Raw genomic sequence first — 9,750 nt, forward strand, 5'->3', positions numbered from 1 at the left:
AACGTCTATTGACTTTCTGCTATCCCAGAAAAACCTAACACCTTTCTGTGACTACCAGCTTCTTCTTTATGTTGAGGTTTTATTAGTTCTCCTACTTTTATATTGACAAGTTCTTAACTTTTACATTCTTTTCTGTTGATGTGCTTTGTGTTTATTCTATGCATTAATAGTAAAAATTGAAAACCAGTGGAAAAAGTAATAATTTGAATATTGTAGTTACCTAAATATTGCTCATGAAGTATCAATGCCGTGAATGGATCCATCGAAAGAATCTCATTTAGTATCATGGTAGGCACTATGCTTCAAAGAGAATTTCTCAAACCCCTAGGTCTTAAATATTTCCTGTTTTAAAGTCTTTTGAACTTTCTTTGCTTCTTTTGGATGATATTCGACCACTATTTTCTTTTATTTCTCTTTTAAATGTTGGTTTTTGCTTTTGTGTGTAGTTTTTGTTTTGTTTTGCTGGTGCATCTCCTTGAAGTTTCTTGTTCTGTTTTGTTTTGGGGTGTGTGTGTGTGTGTGTGTGTGTGTGTGTGTGTGAGAGAGAGAGAGAGAGAGAGAGAGAGAGAGAGAGAGAGAGAGAGAGAGAGAGAGAGGTCTTTAAATGATAAACTTTCCGAATCACAAATTTTGGAATATGTCTCTAATTGCTTTTTTGGAGTTTGAGTATTGAATTCTAAGTTCAAAATTATATCCTCTCATGAGTTTGAAGGTATTATTTTTGCCACCTTCTAGAATCCAGGACTGCTAACGAGAATTAAGACTGACTCTTGTGTCATTGAAATAGAAGTTTTTGATGATTCTTTCTCCTTGAAGCTCTGTGGTTTCTCTAGGTAGGAGATTTTTTTTTTTTTTAATGTTAGCAGATTTTCTTTGGAGTTCTTTTCAAACTAAGTAGTTTTGCCTCTGCCTCAGGGAAATTATCTTCTAATAGATCATTAAATTTTCCTCCTTTTTATTGACTGTCTTCTCTGCCTCTAGAATCTCCAATAAGAGAAATGGCAAACACCTTTGCTGCCTAACTTTGGGGTTTTTGTTTATCTGTTTGCCTGGCCTTTGGTTCGGTTCTGTGTGAGTCTGTTGACTTTATCACTAGATCGTCAGCATGGCAGTATCGAATCTGTCGGCTGAATTTTTGCTTTAGCACACAAAATATTTTAAATTGCCAGGTACTCTTATGGTCCTCCTTTCGCTTGATGTGGGCCACAGCAGCCTGCTTTTAATTGGGTATGCTCTATCTTTTCCAATCTCATCAAAGTCCTTCATTAATTTTTTCATTGTTTTATTTTCTGAACCACCTTCATTTCTTGGAAGCACAATTATCTTGTTAATCTTCATGCTTCTCGTGTACCTGATTTCCTTTCCTTGGGTTTGTTGATCCTTGGAGGTTGGTTCATTTCTGGAGACAGGTCTAGGCTTTAAATGATGCAAGTTTCACTTGCATTTGTGTGGATCACCCAGACAGCTCTTGGGACGACTGGGTTAGTGGCTAGAGTGAGGACAGAAGAACTTAACAGGTGGCGACTTGCGTGTCTTCCATTTTTTCTTTACTTTGGGTGATGCTGGTCGTCAAACCTGGAGCCTTACCCTTGCTAGGCAAGTGCTCCAAGTTAAAGCTACACCCCCGGTGCTGGATGGGCCCTTCTTCAGCAAACCTGCCCTCCCCTTCCTGTTTTATTAGAAGTCCCCATGTGTCCCAGTTTCTTCAAACTCTGCTTTCCTTCTCATTCGTAGATTTACCCTAAAATGAGGAGGTATCTTCATGTAGCTAGGTCATTTTGTTTAGACGGTACAGCTTGGATCTTTAATGAGGGGCCAAAACCCTCTGTTACCTGCTGTACATCTTTTGCAGGAAAAGCGATGGAGTCCAACCAGACCACCCATCTCTCAGTCCTTTGAGTCAAATATATTCAACATGTTAAATTGGGTAAGATAAAAGCACAAAACTGCCTACAAATTTTGCCCATCTCTATATCCATACCTCTTTGTAAGGTGTCTTTGGAGCTCCTTGGAGCGAGAGCTGGGGTCTATTTCTCTACTTACTGAAATTTGGGCTTGGCTATGTGATTTGCTTTGTTCAGTGGGACTGCAGAAAAATAACTTGAAACACAGCCCCCCATGTCACTTACAGAAAGGGGTTTACTTTCTCCCAATGCTCTGGGAACTCCAAAACCCCATGAAGAAGCCCAGCCTAGCCTGCCGGATGATGAAATTCTCATGGCTTAGCTACCTCTGTTGTTCTCATGAGCAGGGTTCTGGACACTTAGAACATGGGAAAAACATTACGCAGCTTATTCAACTGCCAGGCCACACACAGGCTGGTGGTGGATGCTTGGAAGAGCCCAGCAGAGGTAAGCGGAGCTCATGCAGATACAAATGAGCAGACACAATCAGTGCTAACCAAAGAGTTCTATGAGGCCACTGTGTTTGGGGATTGTTTGTTACACGGCGAAAGTTGACTGATACAAACACCAACTTGCATTCATGTTCCAGATATTGTGGCTACTACAGTGAATAAAGCAGATAAGGCCTTTGTCCTTAGATTAAAAAGAAATCAACAGGTGAGACAGTTTCAGAGACTCCTAACATTCTGTGAAGGAAAGGAGCAGGGTCAGGCGACAGCTTCCCCGGCAAGTGTTGAGATCTAATTTAGATATTGTGATCAGACTTCTTTGAGTAGGTCTAGCTTGAGCTACTGTTTGGATGACGAGGAAGAGCCAACCATGTCTAAGGATCTAGGGATAGATTGTTCCAGACAGAAAGAACATCAAATGCAAAGGCACCCAGGGGACAGAAGGAAGGGGTGTGGAAAGAGTAAACAGAAGGACTTGGGCCACATAGTCCATGTGGAAGGACTCAGACTATGATTCACTTATGAATTACCTTTGTGCTTGTACCACATCTCGTCTGTGTCCGTCAGCTTTACATCTCTGTGACAAAATACCCAAGAAAAACAACTTAGAGGAGAAAAGACATATTTGAACTCAGGGTTTCAGAGACTTCAGTCCATGGTTGCCTGGCTTCATTGCTTTGGACCTAAGTCAGAGCAGAACATCATGGCGGAAGGGTGTGGTGGAAGAGTGCAGCTTGGCTCATGGCCACTGGGAAGGAGAGAGAGAGGAAAGGGACAGGAACAAGATGGAGTCCCCATTGGCGTGTCCCTGAAGATGCACTCCCTCAACCAGATCCCCACTCCTCTGGCTGCCACCACTTCCTAGGGTCCATTCAGATTACGAATCCATCAGTGGATTAATCCATTCGTAAGGCCAACGCGGTCATGATCCAATCATTTCCTGAAGGGCCACCTCTGAACTGGGGACCAAGCCTTCAAGCCTTCCATACATGAGCGTCTGAGAGGCATCCCACCTCCGATCCGTACCATCTTTCCTGTCCTTTCTAGATGTGGGTGGGGAGCCAGAGTTTTTTTTAAAGGACTCCTGGGGAAGCATTCCTCTCCCCACCAACATTTTGGGCTCCTGCTTTCCATGATCCACTTTCTTCATCGATCAGAACCCATCTGTTTCTGTATTCTAGGATTTCTTCAAAATGTCCTTCTCCAGATGCCTGCCTTTCTAGTTTCCTAGCATTTTTTATGGATTCTTTCTTTTAAAAATATAGCAGGCTCTACTTTTTTTTTTTTGCATTTTTAAAGAACTTGGTTTATGCCTGTCCTCAATTCACCATCTTTAATTGAAATTCTCTTTATCTCATTTCAGAGTTGGTGGCTCTAAGCTCATCTTGATTTATCATTTTTCTTCCTTTTGTGAGCCTGCCCGTGTTCTCTTCATTTCTTCTCTTTTACAACGTGTCTTTATGGTGTCTGGTAAGAGCTGAGGCCTCCGTAGGATATTGACTTACTATCCAATAAATATTTATGGAGTGTTTTTTTTTTATCTGTAATCAGGACGGAGGCCCATCTCCCCACCCGTTTTCTTCCCCACCTCCTGCCTTGCGGGTGTCAACGGTATTGAGGAAGTCTTGTCGAAATTCCCCCCTCTCTGGGACAGCACGGAGGAGGGACAGGGGTTCATTCTTCTCAGTTCCTTAAATTTCACAGGAGAGTTAACCCATTATTTGTGGCTTTTAATATTTTGTCATCATGCAAAAAAAAAAAAGTTAACTCTTTCATTTTTCTTTCTGTCCAAAGGTTTGCCGACATCTGCTACCTGTGTCTCCCTCTATACCTCTAAACCATCTATCTTCATGGGATTTGGGGTGCCATAAGTCAATATGGGGGTGGCAGATAGGATGTCATACCTGGGCAGGATGGGTCATGGTACCCTGATGATCATAGAAGATCTTTGACCTTGCAGGGTCAGGATGGGGTCTGGGTCGGGGTTATGATGTAAATGTGAGGTAGACCCTGAAAAGCTCACGTTCCATGATGCAGGAATGTCCAGAGGTGAAATTATTGGGTGACAGACCTGTAACCTAATCAACGGATCGGTCCATTTGATGCCTTACTCATTTGAGTGGATTCCTGGGTGGTAAATGCAGGCAGGTGAGGCTTGACTGGAGGAAGGAGCTCACTGGGGATGTGCCCCTGGGGATTGGATTTTGTCCCCAACTCCTTGACCCTCCCTCTTTCTCACCCCAGCTACCATGAACTGAGCATCTTCCCTTTGCCATGTTTTCCCACCAGGCTGTCCAGCCCAGAGCAGTGGAGTCGGCCATTCACGAACACCACAACCATTTCCACCTTGAACTCAAAATAAAGCTTTTCTCCTCTAAGTTCTTGAAAGGTATTTTGGTACCAGCAATAAAAATCTGACCAGTGCAGAAGGTAATCCATCAAATTTCCAGGACAAGACTCGTCACTCATCCCCCTAAAGCAGAGAAGTATACTTTTGGACGGAGGCTGGAGCCCTTAAAAGCAATATTAGCAATTTCCAGGATCCACTACGCGCTCATGATATCTCCTCCCACAAATCAGTCGGAGCCTTGTGGAACCTCAGAAGCACCAAACCCTGCCCCTGTCTGGCTGTGGCTTTGGGGTAGTGCCGAGGCACCCGCAGCCTTCAATCCTGGGCCCGGGAGGGTGGGACGCACTGATGTTCTACACTGTGCTCCCTGTCTCTCCTCCGAGCATCTTACAAATCCTGACGTTCATCATGTGGTCTCCGCCTCTAGGCTGCTTGCTCAGAGGCCTCTGGCTGCTTTTCTAATCCTCTCTTCCTTCCGCCAGCTGAGTGGATGCTGCTGGTGCCCAGCCCCTGACGGTGGAGGTACATCATTCCTCAGTCACTCTGAGTGCTGCTGATAACTGGACTTGCCATACCGGGAAGGGTCCTCCCAGCCACAGGGGACGGTCAGTGACAATGTCAGAGACAAGTACATCAGGCTGGCCGCCTGGCTTCAGGTGGGTCAGTGGCCCTGGGCATCAGGGTGAAGTGAGTCTCCAGCCAAGACCACACCGTGGCTGAGTGTGTGTCTCCTCTCATCCGGGTTCCCTCCCCTCCCCTCTCCAGGTAAGCGCTCCTCCAACAAATCCTCCTCCAACAGGTCTCCCCCCCAGGCCCTGGCACCCGGACCGAGACACTGACCATGTCTGATACCTTTCCTCTATTTATTCCTGTAATGAAGAGCGACTTTTCTCTCCAAACCTGCCCCTGGTCTCTCTGCCCCTGCGGTGGAGATGCACGTGGAGGTGGAGGAGGCCTCTGGGAACCGACCACACCGTAGCCCTGTCTGAAAGCCCAGGAGAGCTGCTCCCTTGGGGGATGGATGTGGGAAAGGAACTAAGAGACTTGAGAAATGAGAGCCTTCCGCCCTGGGGCTGAGCTGGCGTCTCTGAAGAGGTGCTCTCTGTCTGACCTGAGAAAAGGATTATTATTTTTTTTTTAGAAGCTTTCATAAAATCATTTAATCTCAAATCCAATATAAATACTACTCAGTGTTAATCTCTGGGAAGCAACACATCAATCTCAGCTATGTGCTTTCCCTGTGGTAAAACTAATTTGGTGAAGGGTGGGATTCTGGAGAGAGTTTGTTTCCCAAAGGGTTCAAAGTTCAAAGCCATGATTTAGTATCTTCTCCCCAAAGTTAGCCGCCCCCCCCCTAGGGTGGGGGAGAGTTAGAGCACAAAGAAAGAAAATAGGATGAATTTGTATCTGAAGCCTCTAGAGAGCTACTAAGTGAAGGCGTGAGACCCACCGGGTGGCTGAGAAATTAGCTCCTGTGCAAATGTTTTTAAACACCGGTCCCCGTCGCTTCTATATTCAATTACACATTCGGTGTTTACCATTTGGACTATTTGAAAGTGACGCTGAGATGAAACCTTTGTGAAATCATAGGGAGGCAGGAACTCAGCTCATGCATGTTTTCAAGTTGGAACACCCACGTTGAGGGAGCTGACCACCAGCACCAGGGGCCAGCAGCTGCTCACGGGGACAGTCGCTCACATGGACGCATTTAGCATCTCCCCAGCTGTGGGTTGTGCTCATGGAAGTGCAGAGGTGGAAGAAAGCAATGGCGGGGATGGATGGAAGGGACCAGCTATAGCTCAGGTCCGGCGTGGGCAGGTCCTTTAAAAATTCACACGTGGGGAGCTTGGTTCCCAGTGTGGTAAGGTTCAGAGGTGGAGGCCACCGAGGGTACTGCCCACGGAAGGAACCAATGTGGTTCTCATGGACACTGGAAAGTTCTCATTAGAAAGTGCTTATAAGAAAAGACTGGCCTCTCCCCAGACTCTGGCTTTACGTCATCTCTCCTTCTGCCATGATGCCATCCAACACTAAGCCCTTAGCAGAGCCCAGTTGATGCCAGCACCATGCCCCTGAACCTGCAGAACTGTGGACTAGGTTAATATATTTTTTTTTCTTTATCAAGTTCCAGCCTCAGGCATTCCATCACAGTAACAGAAAATACATGAAGACAGTACCTAACACCAAAGCTCTGGCACCATGGTGGCTGCCTTAGGAATTGATGTTCCAAATACACAATTAAGGGAAAGGAGACACTAGGGTATAGTCTTAGTGAAGAAGCTGGAGCTTGGACTTGTGTTCAAATAAATTTTAAGGTGGCCACAATGGTCATCCCCCCTTTTTTTTCTCCTAAGGTCCCTATGTGCATGTTGAGAAGTCAATGCTTCATGGTCTCAGGCAGGATGCTTCCTCCCAATCCCTTAGTCACAGGGAGGATTTGCTTTTCCTTAGATCTCTTTCTTTTCTGTAGCACCACATCATCATCTTAGTTGCCGAAGTTGGAAACCTTGGGCTTTGGTCCCTGGGTCTTTCCCCCATCTTACGTCTTCTCCTGCCACCATCCTCAGGGCCACCACCATTCACCACCTTCTGGCTGTGGCTCCTGGACCTTTTCATCAGACGTGACCACTACCTCCATGTCACTGGAGTCACTCACAGCTCTGGCCACACCTTGTACCTTCGCGTTCCTCTGAACGTCTCTTCCTCCAAGAGCATCGCACTGGGGCCCCTTCAGGAAAACCCTCTCCTTGGGCTCCGCGACCCACATCTCCCTCTCCACCAGCTCGGGCTGATTTTTCTGTATCATGTGAAGCTCGTGAGATGGACGATTTTGACTCTTCTCTTGTTTTCAAGACGGCCACCCCGATATCTGTGTTTCCTCCCAGCAAGGACAGAGAGATGCCACAGGGAAGGGGAAACGTGTCTGCCATCTGCAGCCTAAAGCCCCACGTGTTTAGAAATCATTCTCGTTTGCCTTGTAGAGTCCTGTGAAATTCCTTCGAAATCACATTTTGTGGGGGCCAAGCGCGTTCAGCGCGCGTTTGCTCAAAACCTCTCTTATCTACGTCAAATTCACTACTGTGAATCTTTTCCTCCTTCTCGTCTCAGGAAAAGAAATTTCCACTGGCATTATCTAACCAAGTTGAAAATGAACATGGTACACGGGCAGCGTTTTGTTCCTGTCTGTTCGTTTCCTTGTCCATTTTCCTATTGACGGATTCTATTTCTATATCCCTCGGGATTCCAAACAAGAGGATAGAAGCCCATGTTTAAATAGCACCAGTAAAAGACAAGGGAAGTGTCCCTGCCACTTCTGCAAAAGGTTGTCCGCAGGCTGTGACAGTCGCTCTGAGACATGCTCCATCAACAAATGAACCATGACAGCCCTAGAGGTCAGGGCCAACCTGACTAGTGGGGAAGTTACACATGGCCTGTTGGGAGTCGCCCCGGCTCCAAAGACTAACTTCCCCATCCCCCAAGAAGAGCTGTCCAATGGTGAGCCCTGCTGGCTCACATGATCCTTACCCACCAATCAAACTAGCCCTGCTGGCTCACATGCTCCTTACCCACCAATCAGACTAGCCCTGCTGACTCACATGATTCTTACCCACCAATCAGACTAGCCCTGCTGACTCTCCTGATCCTTACCCACCAATCAGACTAGCCCTGCTGGCTCACATGATCCTTACCCACCAATCAGAAAGCACCCCAGCCAACTGTCAAACCCTTCAACCATTAAACTGTCATAACTGTCAAACCACCCCAGCTCTATAAATATGCAGAGCTGTTCCTCAATAAATGGACATTTTCTCCAACGACGAGCCTTATTTGTTCAGTGCAGCTTATAATACTTGAAGAGTCCCTGGCATTGAATTTGATAGATAGGGAAGGGGTTGGAAATCCTTTATCTAGTTGTATTTTTTTATATCCCATGGTCCACTCTTATCAAGATCTATATCCACCCACCCCCCAATCATCAAAGTATTTTTCTTCTTTCGTGTTCTGTTCCTATAACTGAACACCACAGACCGAGTGATTTATAAAGAACAGAAGTTCATTTGGATCATGGTTCTGGAGACTTGGAAGTCCCAGAGCTTGGTTTTGGCATCCGTTCAACGTCTGGTGAGCATCTTCTGGCTGCTAGAGTCCTGAGGTGATGCAGATTGTCCCATGGCAGGAAAAAGCAAGTGACTTTCGAAGATTGTTCTTCTTTTAAAGCCACTAATGCAATCATGAGGGTTTCCACCTTCACAACATCATCTAATTGTAATTACCTCCCAAAGGCCCAGCCTCCAAATACCATTAGCATGGGAATTTCAAATTAAGTTTCTACATAAGCTTTGGAGGAGACTCAATCCCAGACCTTCAATATCATATTTTATAGGGAACAAGTCCATCTAATATGAGTTTTCTCAAAACCTCTCCATATCTATGTCAAGTTTGCTTTGGCATTTGTCTTCAACTTCTTTCCCTTCCTGCTTCTAAAGGAGAAATTTCCATTGGCTTTCATTATCAAATAAAGTTGGAAATGCACCATGTCCATGACCCAGAATTTTTTTTTAATATATACTCCTCTCCTTGTCTGTTTTCTGATTTATTCTGCTTATTTTATATAGAGGGTTTCCTTATTTATTGGGGGATAACACTTTTAAGGGTCATACTAATGACCTGTCCTGTCCCCCTTCTCTCCAACCTAGAAACCTCCTGAGAAATAGACCAGGGTTAGACACTGTGTGTGGAGTTCAGTGGGGAAGGAGGCGTGGGCTATTATAATGGAGTTCCACTCCAGGCCAGTCACAGGAGGGAGGAATGGATTCATTCACCAGGGGTGGGGACAGGAGAGTACTGTAGAAAGGTATGGCTGAGCCAGATCTCAGAGAATCAGCGGCTCGGCAGACAAGGTGGGAAGGTATCACTAATGTTTCTTAAGTGTTATGGTTTAGTTATGAGGGACCCCCCAAAAGCTCATGTGTGAGGCAGTGCAAGAATTTTCAGAGGTGCAATGATGAGATTATGAGAGGTGTAGCCTAATCAGAGGATTAATCCA

General features: G+C 45.7%; 1 long non-coding RNA gene across 1 annotated transcript in view; it reads left to right on the forward strand.

Annotated features, from left to right (window-relative positions):
• LOC144367519 (uncharacterized) overlaps positions 1–8,518 on the forward strand; it is a 33,889-nt gene extending 25,371 nt beyond the window's left edge. The window contains exons 2-3 of the long non-coding RNA XR_013426983.1: positions 5,186–5,468; positions 7,271–8,518. This is a non-coding gene — a long non-coding RNA (uncharacterized LOC144367519). The remainder of the gene's footprint in view (positions 1–5,185; positions 5,469–7,270) is intronic.
• Positions 8,519–9,750: the final 1,232 nt, after the last annotated feature.

This window comes from Ictidomys tridecemlineatus, chromosome 10, assembly GCF_052094955.1.
Source record: "Ictidomys tridecemlineatus isolate mIctTri1 chromosome 10, mIctTri1.hap1, whole genome shotgun sequence".
In the NCBI taxonomy this organism is placed as follows: Eukaryota; Metazoa; Chordata; class Mammalia; order Rodentia; family Sciuridae; genus Ictidomys; species Ictidomys tridecemlineatus.